At 43.7% G+C, this 21,461-nt stretch overlaps 1 protein-coding gene across 2 annotated transcripts in view; it reads right to left on the bottom strand.

Moving 5' to 3' along the window:
* The window catches only part of dbx1a (developing brain homeobox 1a), a 128,864-nt gene that overhangs the window by 28,580 nt on the left and 78,823 nt on the right, over positions 1 to 21,461 (bottom strand). Inside the window, exon 1 of one of the 2 annotated variants that reach the window (XM_072592769.1) lies at positions 13,523 to 13,540. The exons of the other annotated variant lie outside the window; for it this stretch is intronic. The gene's annotated coding sequence lies outside the window, so the exon portion shown is untranslated. Of the gene's footprint in view, positions 1 to 13,522; positions 13,541 to 21,461 lie in introns of those variants that run through there. 2 annotated transcript variants of the gene reach the window in all.

Below are 21,461 nucleotides of genomic sequence, written 5' to 3'. Positions count from 1 at the left end.
CAATGTAGCTGCGGCCTGAGGTTGTGGGTAGTCTCTTCAATTTTGGGATAAAACTTGTGATTTTGGATCCCTTGAATTTTGAATTTTAATTTCTATTGGCTGAAATAACTCTACAGAGGCCAATATCCCACCACGAAGTCAGCCTTTATTTATACGTGGACAGTCCTTAACTCTGATCCAGCTCCCTCAGAGCCAGCTCTTGGAATGATCAGAACCACTGACACTCCTGTTTAGTTTTTTTTCCCTTTTTTTCTTTTTTTAAATTAGCCCCCACACTACCACCTAACCGCGGTAATGCTTATTTTTTCCCCAGCACCCATGGTGTGTGTGTGTGAAGGCGTGAGACACAGTGAAAGACACCAAGTGCACGAATCTTTATTCAATTTCCACCACCAGGATGATAGGAAAACACCAGAGTGGCCAGTGACAAGCACTGCCCTTCAAACCACAGGGCAATGCTGTGTGATCAAAACAGTGATCTGCAGTCATTGCTTTTACCTCGATGAGTATATTGAACCTTGTTGAACTGCCATACTCCATGTGTTATCAATGAAAAGCGTGCAATCGCTGTATGCTCATTTTAGAGTTTCAATTTTGAAATATGAGCATTGGCCCATTTGTTTGGAACAGGTTTGGAAATTAGTAGGCAGTCTTTCTGCAGCTGTAATTTTAGAGAACTATGTATCTCCTGGGTGTTAGTGGAGGCTTATTTAGATTGTGAGGTTTACAACCAGAGACAGAAAACATCAAGCCATTCGCTCGGCAGAGTCTAAGATGGACTAGAATTGCTTGTCCATAGATTTCTGAAGGCATTAGGAAAGATTAATACTGTAGTTAAAAAAACATGCGGGATGTTTGCCTTTATTAGCTATGGGGAGAAAGTGAGGACTGCAGATGCTGGAGATCAGAGCTGAAAATGTGTTGCTGGAAAAGCACAGCAGGTCAGGCAGCATCCAAGGAGCAGGAGAATCGATGTTTCGGGCATGAGTCCTTCTTCAGGAAGTTAGTTATTAGTTATGACCCATTATAAAAGTGGGGAGGTTACATTGGAGCTGTACAGCCCTTTGGTGAGGCCATAGCTGGAGTACTGAATTGAATTGAATGATTTATTGCCACTTCCATTTTACAACGAATGATGCAGTAAAGTACTGTGAAAAGCTTCAACTGTCACCACAATCTGACGAATAAGAATGAAAAGAAGATACAATCGAAAGAGAGTCCATCTTCAGTTCACAGCTTCCACCATGAATCCTGAGGTGGCTCAACAACAACATCTGAGTTACCAAACTCTCCTTCACCTCCTCCCTACCACCTGCACCTGACCCACCAAGGTAGACATCACCACTCTTTAGGTGCCATCTCTTCTGTTCTGATCACTCACTATAGAAAAGATGTGATTGCACTGCAGAGGGTGCAGTGGAGATTCACCAGGATGCTGCCTGAGAAGGAACAGTTCAATTATGAAGAGACTGGATAAGCTCAGGTTGCTTTCTTTAGGTTAGAGAAAGCTAAGAAGGAACCTGATTGAAGATTAAGAGGCACATGGACAGAGTGTATTGAAAGCAGTTGTTCTCCTCAGTTAAAGGATCAATCACTAAGCAGCAGAATGTTAAGGTCCAAAGCATGAGTTTTGAGGAAAAGCAATTTCACCGAGAGGGTGTTGGGAATCTGGGATACAACCTTTAACAAATACTTTGATGAACACCTGAAACGTCATAATATTAAAGGCTGTGCACCTAGTGCTGGGAAAGTGGAACTGGTGTAGATTTGGAATAGTTTTTGGCAGTGTGGACTCGATGGGCTGAAGGGCCTTTTCTGTACTCCATGATTCTATAAACAAGTTTCTTTTAGAAAGTAAAAGGTCATGAGTTCTGAGACAGCAATGTCTACCCATGAAGGTTGTCTGAATTATGCCTATTTGTGCTTATTCTCTAACAGAGCTTCACTCCCCGAGTTCTCACTGATGAGTCATGACAATCTTCAAGCCTCAAAAGCGGGTTCAAAATGGGAAAGGGTGAGTGGAGCGCTGCTGTGGAGTGAGAAACACCGGGACTTTTAACAAGCAGAACCTGATGTGCAAACTGATACTTCTATAACAAACACAAAGAATACTGGAGAACTCAGCTCAGAGAGAGAAACTGAGTCTGGTGTGACTTCTTCAGAATTGCTTTTTCCAGATCGGATCTGGCAGCAGGGGAATGAGGTGGGTGCAAAGCAAGATATTTGGGCAGGTCCAATGGGAGAAGGAGTGGCTGAGGGTTTGGAACAGAGGAAAGGGATGTCAGGTCCAAGTCTGGATGTATAGGGGGGTCAGGAGATGGTGTATACAGGGAGGGAGAGGCATACATGAGTAAATTAAATAGTTATTCTGGGGTTAGACTAGGTATTCAATGTTCAAACTTTCCTGAATAAGTATTTTACTTAATTTCATCAAAACCCTCCAAATTGTCCAGTTTAACTGCAGACATTTGGAGGGTTGCAGGCATGGGAGATTGCCCAATGGAATCATTAATTTCTTAGACAATTACCTTGGGACCAGCTGTGATAGAGATTCTGCAGTGTTCCCATTTGCAACTCCCATCTACATTGGTGTAACAACTGTCCAACCATTGGAAAATCTGGGCCAATATTTCTTCTAATGAATTCAGGTTCGCAAAATTGTCTGTAAGAAAAGTGTGAACAACCACCAATTCAAATAGCAGCCGTTGAATTCTCAGTAAATAGGGTTATTAATCCCTTTATTTATATATTTATATATTTAGCTTCATGAAATCTGTAAAATTAGCACCTCAATAGCTCATATGAAAGGAATATAAAGCACAGATTACCTAACTCTGCAGTGTGGAATACTAGCACATTCTGTACCCACTCTGTCACCAATAAACAGAGGCTAGTTTGCAAAGAGAGCAAGGTCAAAATGATTCAGAACCAAGGAACAAATAATCTTTCTCTTAATTAGCTCAAGATTGGTCACACGGCTTAATGCAAAACAAAGCAGTCAAACCTATATTCATCTCCCCCCATTTGATCTGAGTGAACAGTCATGAGTGTGGCGGCGTGCTGAAGTTTGTGTCCCTTGCACCTGGCAGATTGTTTAGCGGAGCTTTGTAAATGCCACTGAGTTCAAAACATGTTTGGTGAAAGCAAGGGCTGAGGTGTGATATCTGAAAGGAATCTTGTGGCTGTCAGCATTAGTTTGCGCTGAGGTTGGCTTCATAACAAACTGCGGCTTCAGCTGGTATTGATCTTTGGACATGCGAACCTGCTGCCTTGTTCTGCTGATGGCATGAGGGGGCACAAATGGAAAAAAAACAGATCTCAACAACATTCAACTGATCAAGAAGAAAAGCTGAGCCGTTTTCTGGCAATATAGCCCTTTAAACCCTAACGCTTGTCTTGTCTAAGGGGACATAATGCTGTATTTGGTAAGCCGTTTCGCAATTTAGGCCCACGAACACAATATTTTCCTTTGTTTGGCGCAGATTTGAGAAGAGGAAAGAAAGAGTGGCAAAGCACCTTGTCAAATAGAGCCCATTGAGTGAGGTTGATGGTTCAGCGTGGGTGTATGAGGTGATGGCGTGGCCACTTGTTTATAAGGGAGGAGTTGTCACTTGTTCCTAAAGAGGCTTGAAGAAAGAACGCTAGCGTCTGTTGCCCAGGCTGGTATTGATGTGACTTAGCTGTGTAATCAAATTGAAAGTGAGCCCAGTATTTATGTCAGTTCTAATTTCATCAAATGACTATTATGGGCTGCAGCCCAGCAGGAGTCCCTTATCAAACATTGCCTTAAAGCTGTCTCTGAAAAAAAATGCAGTCTCCGTTTGATAGTCTTCTCATAAAAGAACTATTTGATTAATCACTTTCGACCACAGCGATTTGAAAATCTTCCCAGCTTCAAAGTTGGAGTGGCTTTACACGTGAAAGCGTGCGTTGCAGGGAGGGGGAGGGACAAAGATGATCTAACATTAAAACGGTTCCCTCGCAAATATGACAGAAAACAATAATTTAAGAGTTTGAAGAATTTTCTCGGAGTTTGTCAATCCTAGATCCTCGGCATCATTTTATTGGAAAGTGCCTTTTTATTGTCATACAAGAGTCTTGTACAATAATTATCCAATACCAGTAGAATCGACCGTTTAGATAGTATTCAAGAACAGGAGTTATTTGTTGATCAAAAGCAGCAATAGCTGGAGAAATTCTGCAGGTCTAGCAGCATTTGTGGAGTGAAAACATTTTGAGTCCAGTGAGCTTTCTTCAGACCAGACTTGAAGCATTAACTCTGTTTCATTCTCGACAGTGGCTGCTGGACCTGCTGAGTTTCTCCAGCAATTTCTGCTTTTTTTCAGATTTCCAGTATCCACAGTTGTTTTATTTCAGCTATTTGAAAGAGCTCACTACATGCAAATAGTCTGCTGGCTTTGCAAAGTTACAACTGCAAGCTACACTTCCTAAACCAACATTACTGAATTCAAAGTCCTTCAGGAATATCAGAGGTTGGGAAAGCGACTTTATCAACACCTGTCGTTTTTTTTTGAACTGCTCAATTTTATTTTTCCAGGCCAGTACACTGCTTGCATATTCAGAATAACATGAGAGTGGCCTTTCTATTTCACAGTGACAATACTGTGAATGTAGTCTCCAGGATTAAAGTTCAATACTGCAGAATGCACAATAGAATGTTAACAGAGCTTCCACATCATAATATTTACTCCAGTCACTCTCCTGAAACATCAATATTTTAGATGACTTTGTTCATGGGTTCTGGGCATTGCTGGCTGAGCCAGCATTTATTGCCAATCCTAATTGCCCAGACAACCATTAAGAGACAACCACATGGCTGTGGATCTGGAATCACATGCAGACCAGATAAGATAAGGTTAAAACCATAGGACCATAGTAAATAAGAGCAGGAGTAGATCATTCAGTCCCTCAAGCCTGATCCGCTAATCAATGGGATCATGGCTGATCTGACATTTTTGATGTCCAACTTCCTGCCCTTCCCCCATATCTCTTGATTTCCTGACTGATCACGAATCTCTCTCATTTTTAAATATACACAACTACAACTCCCGAAAGAACATGAGTGAATCAGATGGGTAATATTCACAAAAGGTAATGTTGCTTGTGCTTTTTGCTGCAAGTGGTTAAGTGATGGCTTGCTTCCATATCTCTATCTTTTCATTTGGTAATGGCCTGGTGGTATTTTCGCTAGACTATTAATGCAGAGGCCCAGGTAATGTGCTGGGGTCCTGGTTTTGAATCCGTTCAATTATAATCTGGAAAGAAGAGTGCAACAATGATCACATTTCTGATTGTTAGGGAAACCCATCTAGTTCACTAATGTCCTTTAGTGAAGGAAATCCTTGCCTGGTCTGGCCTACATGCGACTTCAGACCAACAGGTTGGCTCTTAACTGCCCTCTGGGCAGCTAGGGATGGGTAATAAATGCTGGCCAGCTAGTGACGCCCACATCCTCTGAATGAATAAAGAGAAACAAACATTCTTCCTCTCCCTGCCAGCAAAGATATTGCTCTCAATTGCTCTTCAGGCTGACTTTATGATTCCACGTGTTCTCAATGAAATGGTTGTAAAATCTCACGCGGGATATACTTGAGCTTCTAATATGCCAGGTGAAGCTTCCCAACAAAGGTTAACAATGGTGACAGGTTGCCTGTCCTCTCTGAGCATGATGCATAATTAATTTTCTTACTTCAACCAAGTTAGTAATTCTTAAGTATACAAAAAAACTTTCTCCAACTTTGGCTCCATTTTCCTATCCCTGTCTATCATTTATTTTGAGTGTTTCAGCCACATCTATATTAATTGCATTGGGGGTGGCTGTCTGTACCATAAATTTTTAATTTATTTGTGATAAGACCCATTAGACATAGGCACAGGAGGCCATTCAGCTTATCAAATCTGGTCTACCATTCAATGAGATCATGGCTGAATGGATAATCCTGAACTCCACTTATTCCATCTTCCCTATAACCCTTGATTTCCTTATTTCATAAAAATGTGTCTATCTCAGCCTTGAATATATTTAATGACCCACAGCTCACTGATGTAAATAATTCTATGGATTCACAATTCTCTTAGAGGAGAAATTCCTCTTTAACTCTGTCTTAAATGTGTGACTCCCTACTGAGCTTATATGCCTTCTGGCCCTCGTCTCTCCCACAAAGAGAATAACCTCTTCGCTGTCAAACCCTCTAGGAATCCTGTGCGTTTCCATAAGATTTTCTCTCATTGCTCTGTATTCCAATGTGTACAGACCATCCAAGAGACCTATCACTGACAGGGTATAGCTTTAGGGTAAGGGAAACAGAAGGGATTTGTGAAAAAACCCTGTTATACTCTCTTCCATTCTCTTCCACTGATCAGAAGATACAAAAGTTTGAGAACATGTACCAACAGATTTAAGAACAGTTCTTCGATGGTGCTATCAGACTTATGAACGGATCTCTCACACATCAGGGTTGATCTCCAGTTTCCTCATTTCCCTTTCCCCCACCTTGTCTCAGTCAAATCCCTCAAACTCAGCACTGCCTTCCTAACCTGCAATCTTCTTCCTGACCTCTCCGCCCCCACCCCACTCCGGCCTATCACCCTCACCTTGACCTCCCTCCACCTATCGCATTCCCAACGCCCCTCCCCCAAGTCCCTCCTCCCTACCTTTTATCTTAGACTGCTGGACACACTTTCCTCATTCCTGAAGAAGGGCTCATGCCCGAAACGTCGATTCTCCTGCTCCTTGGATGCTGCCTGACCTGCTACACTTTTCCAGCAACACATTTTCAGCTCTGATCTCCAGCATCTGCAGTCCTCACTCTAAAAGATTTACCTCAGTGGGACAAACCTGTCCAGCACTATCAACAACCTCCACATTTCTGGTGTGCATTTCAAATTTTGAGAACATTGATTCCCAATTTAAATGCTCCAATTCCTGCCTCATAGCATTGTAATTCCCTCTCCCCCAATTAAATACTTTCCCATACTGTCTGCTCCTATCCCTTTTCTGGACTATCGGAAAGGTCATGATGTACGGTATGATTTGTCTGATAGCATGCAAAACAAACACTTCATTGTATCTTGGTACATGTGACAATAATAAATCAAATCAAATTGGTCATTGCATGTCACATCTAACCTTTGGCCACAATACCTTCTCTCTTTTGTATCTTGCAGATACCAGCGGAATGCCCTTGATCTCACAAACAGCTAGAAAGGACATTCTTGACCTTTGAGGGATAGAGCACTGAAGCCTCAGAGGAAGGTTCCTTCCTGCACTCCCCATTAGCTCAAACACAGAGACCTTGGGGGGAAGCATCAGGATTATGAAAGTGTGGGAGCACAAGGTTCGGCAGCTGGATGAGGAAGAAATGCCTCAGGCTGCTGGCTACAGGAGGACTGTTAAAGACCAGATACCAGCTCAACCCCCAGTAAAGAGGACCACGTAGCGTTAGTTACCAGACACTTTGTCTATATACTCAAGGAGGAGCAGGAGCAGCAGACAGAGATGTGGGAGACAATGAGCTACATTGTCCAGAAGCTGCAGCAGTTAAGCTATGGGTGTCTGGTTGCCTCATGCATGGAATCCACTCCCTTGTCTCCATGTATAGGATTGGTGGCTGCCATGGAGAGCCAGGTCCAGCACCATCAGACACACATACACACACACACTGTCATGGGCAATAAGGGAATGGGGAGCCTGGAGCATACTTCACCTTCCTCACAAGGTTCCCAGAGATATTCAGTCATAGAAGAAACTGCACAGAAGCCCCTCAGAAGTTACTTCTCATGCCCACCACCTCCAACCTGCATACCTTCTCTCTGTCACTGGGAAACTGAAGCTGACGGGAGTCCACATGTAATTGGGACCAAGACCCTTGGCATGTCTGGACCATCCAGACAAATGCCTCAGGGTCATCTAACCCAATTTCCAAGTCCAGCAGGCTCCACCACTGAGCAAATTCGGTCTAGCTCAATAGCAGATCCTCGGTCAACACTAAGGTATACTGAGAGGACAAGAAAGGAAAAAATACATTCTGAGCATTTGGTGTTATGGGTGAGACTGCACTCTATGTAATGTATCACATTTGTGTAAATTTTATTAGTTTGCCCCAAATCTGTTAGTTTGAACCTCTGTGTAGCCCTGAATGCCTCAGTGCACAGCATGCTGCTCAACTTCATGTCTATGCCATGGATCGATATTCGTGTTGAGAGCGGGAAGCAGATTGAACAAGGCTCGTATAGGGCACCATTGTCCTTCATTGTCAAACTCCCCTATTCTTTCCCTGGCCACTGTGTCCAGAAGCATTGGCATAAAAGAAGTGGTCAGTAATGTCTGGGCCAGAATGGAAACTGGGAGGCAAAAATGGTGGCTTGTTCCAATTCCAGATCAGAACAGGAAACTGCTGTGATGATGTTGTTGATGTATCAGGGAAAGTTTGTGGAAGAGACCCAAAGTAGGACTGGAACAAGGAATGTTCAAAATACATCACAAAGACACAGGCGTAACTGGGACCCATGTGGGTAAGCCAAGCTACACCTTTTGACTTGAAGGAAGTAAGATGGGTTAAAGGAGAAGCTGTTCAAAGTGAGAACAAACTCAGCCAGGTGAAGGATGGCATGGTTCAGCTTCTTTTCAAGAAGAAACAGAGAGCTTTCAGATCATTCTGATTGGGGATGGGATTACACATCCATAGTGAGGAGAAGGCAGCTAGTACCAGAAAACTAAAAATGGTGAAACTGACATCAAATGTCAGAAGGGTCACAAAAGTAAGTGTAAAGAGATTGAATAAAGGGAGAATAAAATATAGAGTTAAGACAGGAAGAAATACGTTCAGTGGGGCAGAGCCAGGCTAAAACCGTCTACTTGGATAGTCCTGTTTGTTGATTTTAAGGATGTAGAAGTGGGCTGTGTGGGTCTAGGGGGCTCTGAAGTGGGACGTTGTGGAGTGGCGATCTCCAGGGGAGATGAGGTGAGTGATAGCCCTGGAAACTAGAGCCTGATGTTCAGTGGTGGGGTCATGATCCAGGGAGAGATCTGAGAGTTGGAGATCAGTTTCTGCAAGTTAGAGGCCAGCACGTCAGATGACAACAGCCCCATCCTTATTTGCAGGTTTAATAACAAGGTCACGGTTAGACTTGACAGAACAGATTGTAGCATGTTCTGAGGGAGACAGGTTAGAGTGGGTGCAGGGTGCAGTTGACAGCTCTCAATGAAGAGATGGAGTTCAATTGAGAGGCCAGAGAGAGGGGTCTAATTGGAGAAAGAGTACTGGAGTTCGGTGAAAGGAGGAGGAAGAGGTGCGTATGGAGGCAAAGGCAGCCAAGGAACATTAAGCTGAGCCTGAAATTCAGACAGTCCATGTAGTGTTAAGCAAAATGGGAACATCAGATCTGTGGATAAACTACATTATAGTTTATGCTGAGAGGATAATGGTGGCGACCTGGGGGCACTACACCAAATGACAAGGCAGTTTGGGAGTACATGTGAGATGGGTTCTATCATAAATTGCTAATGTACTGGCATTTCTCAATGACTTGACTCACATATTGATCTCCTTGGTTCAGTGGTTTCTTTGGGTGGTCCCATAGTTTGCATAAGAGAGGCCATGGGTTATGCAATGGGGTAGGAGCTAGATTATCTTAAGGATGACTTAACACTGCTAGTGATGGGAGAGCAGCACAATATAGCACCATGAAGCTCACTGGACTTTAAGCTTTCAGTGTTCTCACATGAACACAGCTAGCACCGGGATCCTTTCCTTGTAAGGGTTGAGGAACTAAATGTTGGCTACCTTGCCTTGGTTTTTAATTCACTCTCGGAATGTGGGCATCTCTGGTGAAGCCAGCATTTATTGCCCAACCCTAATTGCCCAGAGGGCAGTAAAGAGTCAACCACATTGCTGTGGGTCTGAAGTTACATGTAGGCCAGACTGGGTAAGGATGACAGATTGAGAAAATGCAGTCATACAATTCCAAACATATACTTTAAAACAACAGCAGTACCACACAGATTTGGACAATGTCTATTTATTCAATCGACTGAAGTTAATTTTCAGAGCTCAATTCTGAACACGATGGGTTTGGGCAGTTTGTACTGAACTGTGGCAAGAATGCATTTTATTTCAGTTCTGAAGAGGAGTCATATTGGACTCTACTCATTGGAAATTAGAAGAATGGGAGGTGATCTCATTGGGGTATATTGGATTCTGAAAGGGCTTGACAGGGTAGATATTGAGAGGATGCTTCCCTTCATGGGGAGTCTGAGACCAGACACCATAGTCTCAGAATAAAGGGGCACCAATTTTAGACTGATCTAGGGAGGAATTTCTTCTGTCAGAGGGTTGAGAGTCTTTGGGACACCTTGCCAGAGAGAGCTGAGGGGACAACATTCTTGAGTGTGTTTAAGATGGAGATCAAGAGATTTTTGATCTATCAGCAAAAAGGATTTTGAGGAAAGGGCAGGAAAGAGGACACGAGAAGTGTCAGATCAGCCATAATCTTATTGAATGATGGAACAGGCTCGAGGCACCGAATGGCTTCTGTTCCTATTTTTTATGGTCTTTGGTCTAATGGACCTGAAACCATTAACTCTATTTCTCTCTCCACAGATGCTGCCAGACCTGCTGAGTTTCACTAGCATTGTCTGTGTTTGCTATTGTTCCTAAGTTTTGGAAATGGTTTAGGAATTCCAATGTTGTTTCCCGCAGGGTGACATAGCTATTCTACTGACTTTAATCAAGCTTTGGTTGAAGTAAAAAAAATCCTTCCCCCTCCCCTCATTGTTAAGTTACTGAACACAGTTCAACCTGTTGTCAGATTTATTTATTTATAATTCTGTGTATCAAAGCTAAAGGCTGAGCTATATATACTTCTGCCCAAAATCATACCTGCATCGATACAAACAGGATTATCATTTTCAAGGCAAAGACAGCATTCTCAACGTGGCAGCCTCACAGTGTGTTTCTTGATGGTTTCTGATGGTGCATGTGTGAGATTTATTTCTTACAGAGTTCCTATTCTTCTACCACACAAAAGATACTCGTTGAATGGAAAACTGAAGACCCCCCCAAAGGATTAAAAGGATGTGTTTTAGCTTATAATTTAAATAATTTCAATGTATTGGATCGGAAATTGAAATGTCTCAGGTTTGTAAGTAATGGCAGAAAGATAACAAGGCTGACTTGAAGTTGTTGGTTTAGTTCCGATACTTTCCTCAAACCATGGCTCACCTCAAACCAAAAGTAACATTTAAAACTCCATCTATTAAAGTATATACATTGATACCTTTGGGGTGTAAGTTTTCTTGCTGAGCTGTAAGTTTGATATCCAGACACTTCATTACCTAGCTAGGTAACATCATCAGTGGCAACCTCCAAGTGAGGCAAAGCTATTGTCTCCTGCTTTCTATTTATATGTTTGTCCTGGATGGGTGTTCCTGGGGTTTGTGGTGATGTCATTTCCTGTTCAACCCCACAGAAAACAAACAGGAAATGACATCACCACAAACCCAGGAACCCCCATCCAGGGAAAACATATAAATAGAAAGCAGGAGACAACAGCTTTGCTTCATTTGGAGGTTGTCACTGATGATATTACCTAGCTAGGTAATGAAACATCTGGATATTAAACCTACAGCTCAGTGAGCAAACCTACATCCTAAACCTCAACCTGAGCTACAAATCTTGCAAAAACATTCATACCTTTTTAAACTAGTTGCCCTGAACATGACAATTACTTGTTCCTCACTGATATTTGGACAAAAGGCACTTGTTCCTTACTGCAAATGAACACCTCCTGCCTGCCATTTCTAAATGTAAGGAGGAAGCAGCTCTCGTTTTGACCTCAGCTATTTTTCTTCACGTTATGAGTGCAGGTGGCCCCTGACTTATAAATGACTGACTTACGAATATTCGTACTTACAAATGAGATCCCACATTACTAGTAACATTAAAGGTCCAGCGAGCAAACATTCACTTGTACTTAGGCATGGATATTTTATACGGTATTGTATTGTGATCCAACTTGTATACCAATTAACGTGTGATCATGCTCAGGAATGGAACCAAAGGACTTCCTACGCATTATCTTTCATTTTATCTTTTGGCCCTTTCTACTGGATGCCTGGCTGTTAATGTTCTGGAGGTAACTTTAAAAGAAAGTCAATAACAAATAGTAATTGACAGAAAGTAGGGGTAGGAGAAAGTGAGGACTGCAGATGCTGGAGATCAGAGCTGAAAAATGCGTTGCTGGAAAAGCGCAGCAGGTCAGGCAGCATCCAAGGAGCAAGAGAATTGATGTTTCGGGCATAAGCCCTTCTTCAGGAATGAGGAGGGTGTGCCAAGCAGGCTAAGATAAAAGATAGGGAGGAGGGACTTGGGGGAGGGGCGTTGGGAATGCAATAGGTGGAAGGAGGTTAAGGTGAGGGTGATTAGGCCGGAGAGGGGGTGGGGGCGGAGAGGTCGGGAAGAAGATTGCAGGTCAAGAAGGCGGTGCTGAGTTCGAGGGTTGGGACTGAGATAAGGTGGGGGGAGGGGAAATGAGGAAGCTGGAGAAATCTGCATTCATCCCTTGTGGTTGGAGGGTTCCTAGGCAGAAGATGAGGCGCTCTTCCTCCAGGCGTCATGTTGCCATGATCTGGCGATGGAGGAGGCCAAGGACCTGCATGTCCTTGGAGGAGTGGGAGGGGGAGTTAAAGTGTTCAGCCACAGGGCGGTTGGGTTGGTTGGTGCGGGTGTCCCAGAGGTGTTCTCTGAAACGTTCCGCAAGTAGGCGGCCTGTCTCCCCAATGTAGGGGAGGCCACATCGGGTGCAGCGGATGCAATAGATGATGTGTGTGGAGGTGCAGGTGAATTTGCGATGGATATGGAAGGATCCCTTGGGGCCTTGGAGGGAAGTGAGGGGGGAGGTGTGGGCGCAAGTTTTGCATTTCTTGCGGTTGCAGGGGAAGGTGCCGGGAGTGGAGGTTGGGTTGGTGGGGGGTGTGGACCTGACGAGGGAGTCGCAGAGGGAGTGGTCTTTCTGGAACGCTGATAGGGGAGGGGAGGGAAATATATCCCTGGTGGTGGGGTCTGTTTGGAGGTGGCGGAAATGACGAAGGAAAGTAGGAGTATCCTAGGAGCTCAAACAGCTGCATATATCATAAAAGAGGAAGTGTAGTCATACAATTCCAAACTTAATCTTTAAAACAACATCAATACCACACACATTTGGGCAATGTCTATTTATTCATATCTATTAAAGTTAATTTTCATAGCTTAATTCTGAACATACACACAGTTTATATTGAACTGATACAGAGAAGCATATCCCTACAATATCAATCACAAATCCATTATTAGATCAATAATCAAATTAAAATCATATTCAGCCTAACTGACAACGAAGACGCAAAGAATACTTCAACTTCATTACAAATGCTTCCCAATCAATCAATCAAATGATATTTGCATTGTAAACATTGCCATCAATATATCGTCATGAAGTTGTGAACAATAAAACATTCACTTACAGAAATTCTTTAGTTGTGTGCGGCTAACTCTGACTTACTCCTGAATCAAACCACCAGCAGGAGAGGTGTGTGAGTCTGAGCCTGGTAACATTGTTCATGCTAATATGGAACCTTTCCCTTTAGTGTTGGATTTGTTCCAGAGCGAACAATCTCCATGCAAACAAGGCTTAAGATTTATTACCCGAGTCCAAATGGAACTGGCTACTGAGGGAGCCAACTTGGACTAAAGTGGAAGAATTGACAAATGATGTTGGGGGAAATCAAATTGAATGGCACAGCTGTTGGAAAAAAAATGCAAAAATAATCTCCAGGCAAGTAGTCAGTGGAAAGCTTTGATCTATCATTAATACCGAACCAACAGAAACCAGCTCTTTCATAGATAGCACATGATGCAATAGTCTTTCTTTTACACAGATTGTTTACATTTTGTATGAAGGTCACGATGAATTAGTCAAAGATGAACACTTTGATTTGTGCTTTCATGACATGTGAACTTTTGCCACTTTAAACATATACATTGACCCTGGCAATGAGGAGAGTAAGTGGGGGAAATAAGCAGGAAGTAATGATGGTGGGTGTTTGGGTTGGGGTTGGGGGTGGGGCAATGACAGTTGTGGGGATATTGTGTGAAAGTGAAAATTAGTAGGAAAAAAACAGAACATGGTAACTCAGAGATGAAATCAAGAGTTATAGACCGTTTCACTCTGTTTATAACTGAAAGAATTAGATAATATCTGCCACTCTGCTCAAATAGTTGCAAACTTGAGGTGAATCTCAGCGTGTAATTTGTTCCATGTTATTTAAAAAAATGAACAATACAGACAAGGGTCAATAATGCCACTCCCATATAGAGTGCCAAAACTCTAAATTATTGAGAGATCCTGAAACCTACTGTGGCCAAATGCAGCTACAGAGCTACCAGGATGTTAAGACTTTGTATGTCAAGAGCCCTCAATGGGTTCTTCACAAGCACTGAGAGAGTGTCAAAGTTGTAGGTACAACACTTCCTGAGGACTGTTGTGTCTGATAAGAACATCGATAACTGCTCATGCAGTGTAGAGAGCTGGCAACCCTTTAGACACGTGAACCCAGAGAGTTACCACTGCCTCACGAGTGACCACGAGGAGTGACATAGAGGAGTGTCCTGTACTTATTGTGTAATACCCCATTTATTTACCTCAGAGAACATATTTTCTTGAATGGTATTGAACATTATGGTGGATCAGTGGTTAGTACTGTTGCCTCGTAGTGCCAGGGTCACAGGTTTAATTTCATTCGAACACAGAACATAGAGCAGTACAACACAGTTCAGGCCCTTCAGCCCTCAATGTTGTGCCAAACTTTTATCCTACTTGAAAATCAAATTAATCTATATACCATTCAATTTATTATCATGCATGTGACTATCTAACAGTCGCTTATATGTCCCTAATGTCTCTGACTCTACTACCACCGCTGGCAGCGCATTCCACGCACCCACCACTCTCTGTGTAAAGAACTGACCTCAGACATCTCCCCAATACCTTCCTCCAATCACCTTAAAATTTTGCCCCCTTGTGATAGCCATTTCCGCCATAGGAAAAAATCTCTATCTATCCACTCTATCTATGCCTCCCAACATATTGAACACCTCTATCAAGTCACCTCTCATCCTTCTTCGCTCCAACGAGAAAAGCCCGAGCTCCCTCAACCTTCCTTCATAAGACATGCCCCCAATCCAAGCAGCCTCCTGGTAAATCTCCTCTGTGCCCTCTCTAAAGCTTCCACATATTTCCTATAATGAGGGGACTAGAACGGAATACAATATTCCAAGTGTAGTTGAACCCAAGGTTTTATAGAGCTGCAGCATAACCTTGCGAATCAATCCCCTTGCTAATGAAAGCCAACACACCATGTGCCTTCTTAACAACCCTTAAGGAATTCCTGATGAAGGGTTTCTGCCCGAAACATCGATTCTTCTGCTCCTCGGATGCTGCCTGACCTGCTGTGTTTTTCTAGCACCACACTCTCAACTCTGATCTCCAGCATCTGCAGTCCTCACTTTCTCCTCATGGATCCATGGATGTGGACCCCAAGATCCCTCTGTTCCTTCACACTGCCAAGAATCCTATATTTAACCCTGTAATCTGCATTCAAATTCGACCTTTCAAAATGAATCACTGCACACTTTTCCAAGTTGAACTCCAGCTGCCACTTCTCAGCCCAACTCTGCATCCTGTCAATGTCTTGTTGCAATCTACACCAGCTCTCCAAACTATCCACAACTCTAGCGACCTTCATGCCATCGGCAAACTTACTAACCCACCCTTCCACTTCCTCATCTAAGTTATTTATAAAGATCACAAAGAGCAGAGGTCCCAGAACAGATCCCTGTGGAACACCACTGGTCACCGAGCTCCAGCCTGAATACTTTCCATCTACTGTCAACCTCTGTCTTCTATGGGCCAGCCAATTCTATATCCAGAAAGCCAAATTTCTCTAGATCGCAAGCCTCCTTACTTTCTGAATAAGCCTACCATGGGGAATCTTATCAAACCCCTTTATAAAAATCCATGTACACTACATCTGCTGCTCTACCTTCATCAATGTGTTTTGTCACATCCTCAAAGAATTCAACTAGGTTTGTGAGGTTAGTTTGTCCTTCATGATGCCATGTGTAGGTTAGCTGGATTAGCCATGGGAAATGCAAGGTTACAGGGATGTGGTGCATCCTGGTTTGATGGTCTTCAGAGGGTTGGTGTGACTTGATGGGCTGAATGGCTTGCTTCCATATTACAGAGATTCTATGATTACATCATCCTCATTTTCACATCCAAGGACCCCTTCACCCACCTCCAAAACACTCCATCCACCTGGACACCCCGTGCTAGCCTATTACTCGCCCTTGACCTCTTCATTTCCAACTGCTGCCATGACATCAACCGCCCCAACCTGTTCAACTGCCTCCCACACTCTAACATCTCACTCTCACAACGTGCAGCCCTCCACTCCCTCTGCTCCAACCCCAACCTCAACATCAAACCAGCGGATAAAGGGGGTGCAGTGGTAGTCTGGCGCACTGACCTCTACACCACTGAAGCCAGGCGCTGACTCAAAGACACTTCTTCCTACTGCACCCTCGACCATGACCCCACCACCCCATCACCAAATCATCATTTTCCGACCATACACAACCTCATCACCTCAGGAGATCTCCCACCAACAGCTTCCAACCTTGTAGTCCAGGAACCCCGCACTGCCCGGTTCTACCTCCTTCCCAAGATCCACAAGCCTGACCACCCTGGCCGACCTATTGTCTCAGCCTGCTCCTGCCCCACCAACCTCATCTCCAACTAACTTGATACTGTCCTATCCCCTCTAGTCCAGGGACTTCCCACATACGTTCAAGACACCACCCACGCCCTCCACCTCCTCCAAGACTTCCGTTTCCCTGCCCCCCAATGCCTCATCATCACCATGGACATCCAATGCCTCTACACTTCCATCTGCCATGACCAGGGCCTCCAAGCCCTCCATTTCTTCCTCTCCTGATGTTCCCAACAGTACCCTTCCACTGACAATCGTTTGGCTGAACTGGTCCTCACCCTTACCGAGTTCTCCTTCAATTTCTCTCCACTTCCTAGACCAAGAAGTACCTGCATGGGCCCCAGCTATGCTTGTCTCTTTGTCGGCTACGTAGAACAGTTCATCTTCTGGAGTTACACCGGCACCATTCCCCACTTCTTCCTCCGCTACATTGATGACTGCATCGGCGCCACCTCTTGCTCCCACGAGGAGGTTGAGCAGTTCACCAACTTCACCAACACATTCCACCCCAACCTTAAATTCACCTGGACCATCTCTGACACCTCCCTCCCCTTCCTGGACCTCTCCATCTCCATTAATGACGACCGACTTGACACTGACATTTTTTACAAACCCACCAACTCCCACAGTTACCTGGATTACACCTCTTCTGACCCTACCTTTAGATTTATTGTATCTATTGCTTCCAATGCAGTCTCCTCTACACTGGGGAGACTGGACGCCTTCTCACACAGCACTTTAAGGAATATCTCCGGGACACCCGCACCAATCAACCCCACTGCCCCGTGGCCAAACATTTCAACTTCCCCTCCCACTGCCGAGGACATGCAGGTCCTGGGCCTCCTCCACCGCCACTCCCTCACCACCCGACGCCTGGAGGAAGAACACCTCATCATCTGCCTCAGAACACTTCAACACCCGGGCATCAATGTGCACTTCACCAGTTTCCACATTCCCTCTCCCCCCACCTTACACCAGTTTCAACCTTCCAGCTCAGCACCATCCTCAAGATCTGTCCTACCTGCCAATCTTCCTTCCCATCGATCCGCTCCACCCTCCTCTATGACCTATCACTGTCATCACACCCCCATTCATCTATTTTACTCTTTGCTACCTTCTCCCCAGCCCCACCTCCCTCCCATTTATCTCTCCATCCTGCAGGCTTCCTGCCTCCTTTCCTGATGAACGGCTTTTGCCCGAAAGGTTGATTTTCCTGCTCCTCGGATGCTGCCTGACCTGTTGTGCTTTTCCAGAACCACTCTAATCTAGATTCCTGCACGTGGCGGCACTGTTTAAGAAGGGTGGTAAGGACAAGCCAGGGAATTATAGACCAGTGAGTCTGATGTCGGTAGTGGGCAAGTTGTTGGAGGGAATCCTGAGGGAAAGGCAAGGACTGATTAGGGATAGTCAACATGGCTTTGTGCATGGGAAATCATGTCTCACAAACTTGATTGAGTTTTTTGAAGAAGTAACAAAGAGGATTGATGAGGGCAGAACGGGAGATGTGATCTATATGGACTTCAGTAAGGCATCCGACAAGGTTCCCCATGGGAGACTGATTAGCAAGGTTAGATCTCATGGAATACAGGGAGAACTAGCCATTTGGATACAGAACTGGCTCAAAGGTAGAAGACAGAGGGTGGTGGTGGAGGGTTGTTTTTCAGACTGGAGGCCTGTGACCAGTGAAGTGTCATAAGGATCGGTGCTGGGTCCACTACTTTTCATAATTTATATAAATGATTTGAATGTGAGCATAAGAGATATAGTTAGTAAGTTTGCTGATGAATCCAAAATTGGATGTGTTGTGGACAGTGAAGAAGGCTACCTCAGATTACAATGAGATCTTGATCAGATGGGCCAATGGGCTGAGAAGTGGCAGATGGAGTTTAATTCCGATAAATGTGAGGTGCTGCATTTTGGGAAAGCAACTCTTAGCAGGACGCATGCACTTATTGATAAGGTCCTAGGGAGTGTTGCTGAACAAAGAGACCTTGGAGCGCAGGTTCATAGCTCCTTGAAAGTGGAGTTGCAGGTAGATAGGATAGTGAAGAAGGCGTTTGGTATGCTTTCCTTTATTGGTCAGAGTATTGAGTACAGGAGTTGGGAGGTCATGTTGTGGCTGTACAGGACATTGGTTAGGCCACTGTTGGAATATTGTGTGCAATTCTGGTCTCCTTCCTATCGGAAGGAAGTTGTGAAACTTGAAATGGTTCAGAAAATATTTACAAGGATGTTGCCAGGGTGGAGGATTTGAGTTATAGGGAGACACTGAATAGACTAGGGCTGTTTTCCCTGGAGTGTCAGAGGCTGAGGGGTGATCTTATAGAGGTTTATAAAATTATGAGGGGCATGGATAGGATAAATAGACAAAATCTTTTCCCTGGACTGGGGGAGTCCAAAACTAGAGGGCATAGGTTTAGGGTGAGAGGGGAAAGATATAAAAGAGACTGAAAGGGCCATTTTTGTTCACGCAGAGGGTGGTACGTGTTTGGAATGAGCTGCTAGAGGAAGTGGTGGAGACTAGTACAATTGCAATATTTAAAAGGCATCTGGATAGTTATATGAATAGGAAGAGTTTGGAGGGATATGGACCAGGTGCTGGCAGGTGGGACTAGATTGGGTTGGGATATCTGTTCGGCATGGACAGGTTGGACCGAAGGGTCTGTTTCCATGCTGTACATCTCTATGACTCTATGAGTCATGTTCTGCAGTCTCCTGAGAACACTGTGGCATTCCAAGTCTTGTCTCTTCTGTCTCCCATTTTCCTTCACCCCACCATCAGTGAATGTAGTTAAAGCTTTCTCTCTTCCTCTATGGAGCTCTTTAAAACCTCTAACTTTGAGAAATCCGCCATCCAAATGTGTCTGCCAATGCTCCTGTGAAAATTGGAGAAGTATGTGTAGATCTTACAGTATTAAAAAAAATCTATTATGATAAATATTTTTGTCGTAAATGGTTTTTGGAGAAATATGGACAGAAAGCACTGACTGTTTTAGGATCAAAATAAATTTATTTAATGCAACTTTGGAGAAAAAGGGCAATATTCTTGCTCCTCATAGGATCAATTTAACATTATTTTGTCAAACTCTGTACATGCATTGGGTGGAAAATCACAGCCTTTGGTTAATACAGCCGCAATACCACACAAATATCAATTCAATCAACCAATTCAACTCGACTGGGCAACTTGAAGTCAAAGCGCTTTGTTTCACATTCTCTTGGTCGTGAAAAACAGCACATGTAATAAAATGTCCAATTTCCACAGTAATTCATCAACACAAAAGAATTTTAAGTGGATTATTTTAAACTATTTTGGTTTACAGATGAAATTGGCTAATGCTCTATTAATATTAACATTGAACCAGTTGGCACTCTGGCACTACAAAGTATTTAGCCACCATCTGACATACGTTGGCATTGTAATCCCTTTAATGTGGTCTAGTCCCAAAACATATAAAAGTGCAAGATCCAACAATAAACAAAACATTGCAATTAAAATCACTACTTATGAGGAAGAGAGAATATTCTTGAAGACTAATTACAAGAAGATGATCTCTTAGCAGATATTAAAAAGAACAGTGAATGTAATGTTCTGACGTGGAGGTGCTGGTGTTGGACTGGGGTGGACAGTGTCTGAAGTTACACAACACCAGGTTATAGCCCAACAGCTTTATTTGAAATCACAAGCTTTTGGAACACTGCTCCTTCGTCGGGGCATAACAAAGGAGCAGCACTCTGAAAGCTTGTGATTTCAAATAAACCTACTGGACTACAGTCTGGTGTCATGTGACTTCTGACTTTGTAAAGTTCTGAAGAGGAGTTACATCAAATCTGAAACATTAATTTTGTTCCTTTCTCCACGGATACTGTCAGACCTGTTGAGTTTCTCCAGCTTTGTGTTTGTTTCCGATTTCCCAGCATCCACAGCATTTTGCTTTTAATGAAGGTGATATAATTTTCTACTTTCTCACTCTTACCATAAGATTGCACAATAAGCACTCCTCCACACATATGAATTGTATTGTGTAATACAGCCACATTGCTACACAAACTTTGCATTTATGTAATGTCTTTAACATCCCACAGTATATCACAGATTGGTTTAAAGAACACTAATTGTCAGGCTTGTAAAGCACAGGGTAGGATGGGTGGCTCAGTGGTTAGCACTACTGCCTCACAGTGCTAGGACGTAGGTTCAGTTCCACCGTCAGGCAACTGTCTGTGTGGAGTTTGTGCATTCTCCCTGTGTCTGCACAGGTTTCCTCCAGGTGCTCCGGTTTCATCTGACAGTGTAGAGTTGTGCAGCTTGACCATGCTAAATTGCCCCATAGTAGTCCAGGGGAATGCAGGTTAGGTGGATTAAAGATGGGAAATGCAGGGTTACATGGGATGCTTTTTGGAGGGTTGGTGTAGACTCAATGGGGTGAATGATCTGCTTCCATATGGTCAGGATTCTACATTCTATATTGAGATCAAGAATGCATTTTTAACAGCTTTCTTAAAAGGGAAGGCAGTGGGCTAGGAGAGGCAGGAAGTTTCCAAGGGGGAATTGCAGTATAATCTTCTAAAGGATATCCTGCCAATGGGGAGATTAAATAAGGGAGGATTAAATTTGATCTGTTTGCTGTAGCAT

Source organism: Chiloscyllium punctatum, chromosome 22 (genome assembly GCF_047496795.1).
Source record: "Chiloscyllium punctatum isolate Juve2018m chromosome 22, sChiPun1.3, whole genome shotgun sequence".
NCBI lineage: Eukaryota > Metazoa > Chordata > Chondrichthyes > Orectolobiformes > Hemiscylliidae > Chiloscyllium > Chiloscyllium punctatum.
This window is presented reverse-complemented; position numbering and strand designations above follow the sequence as displayed.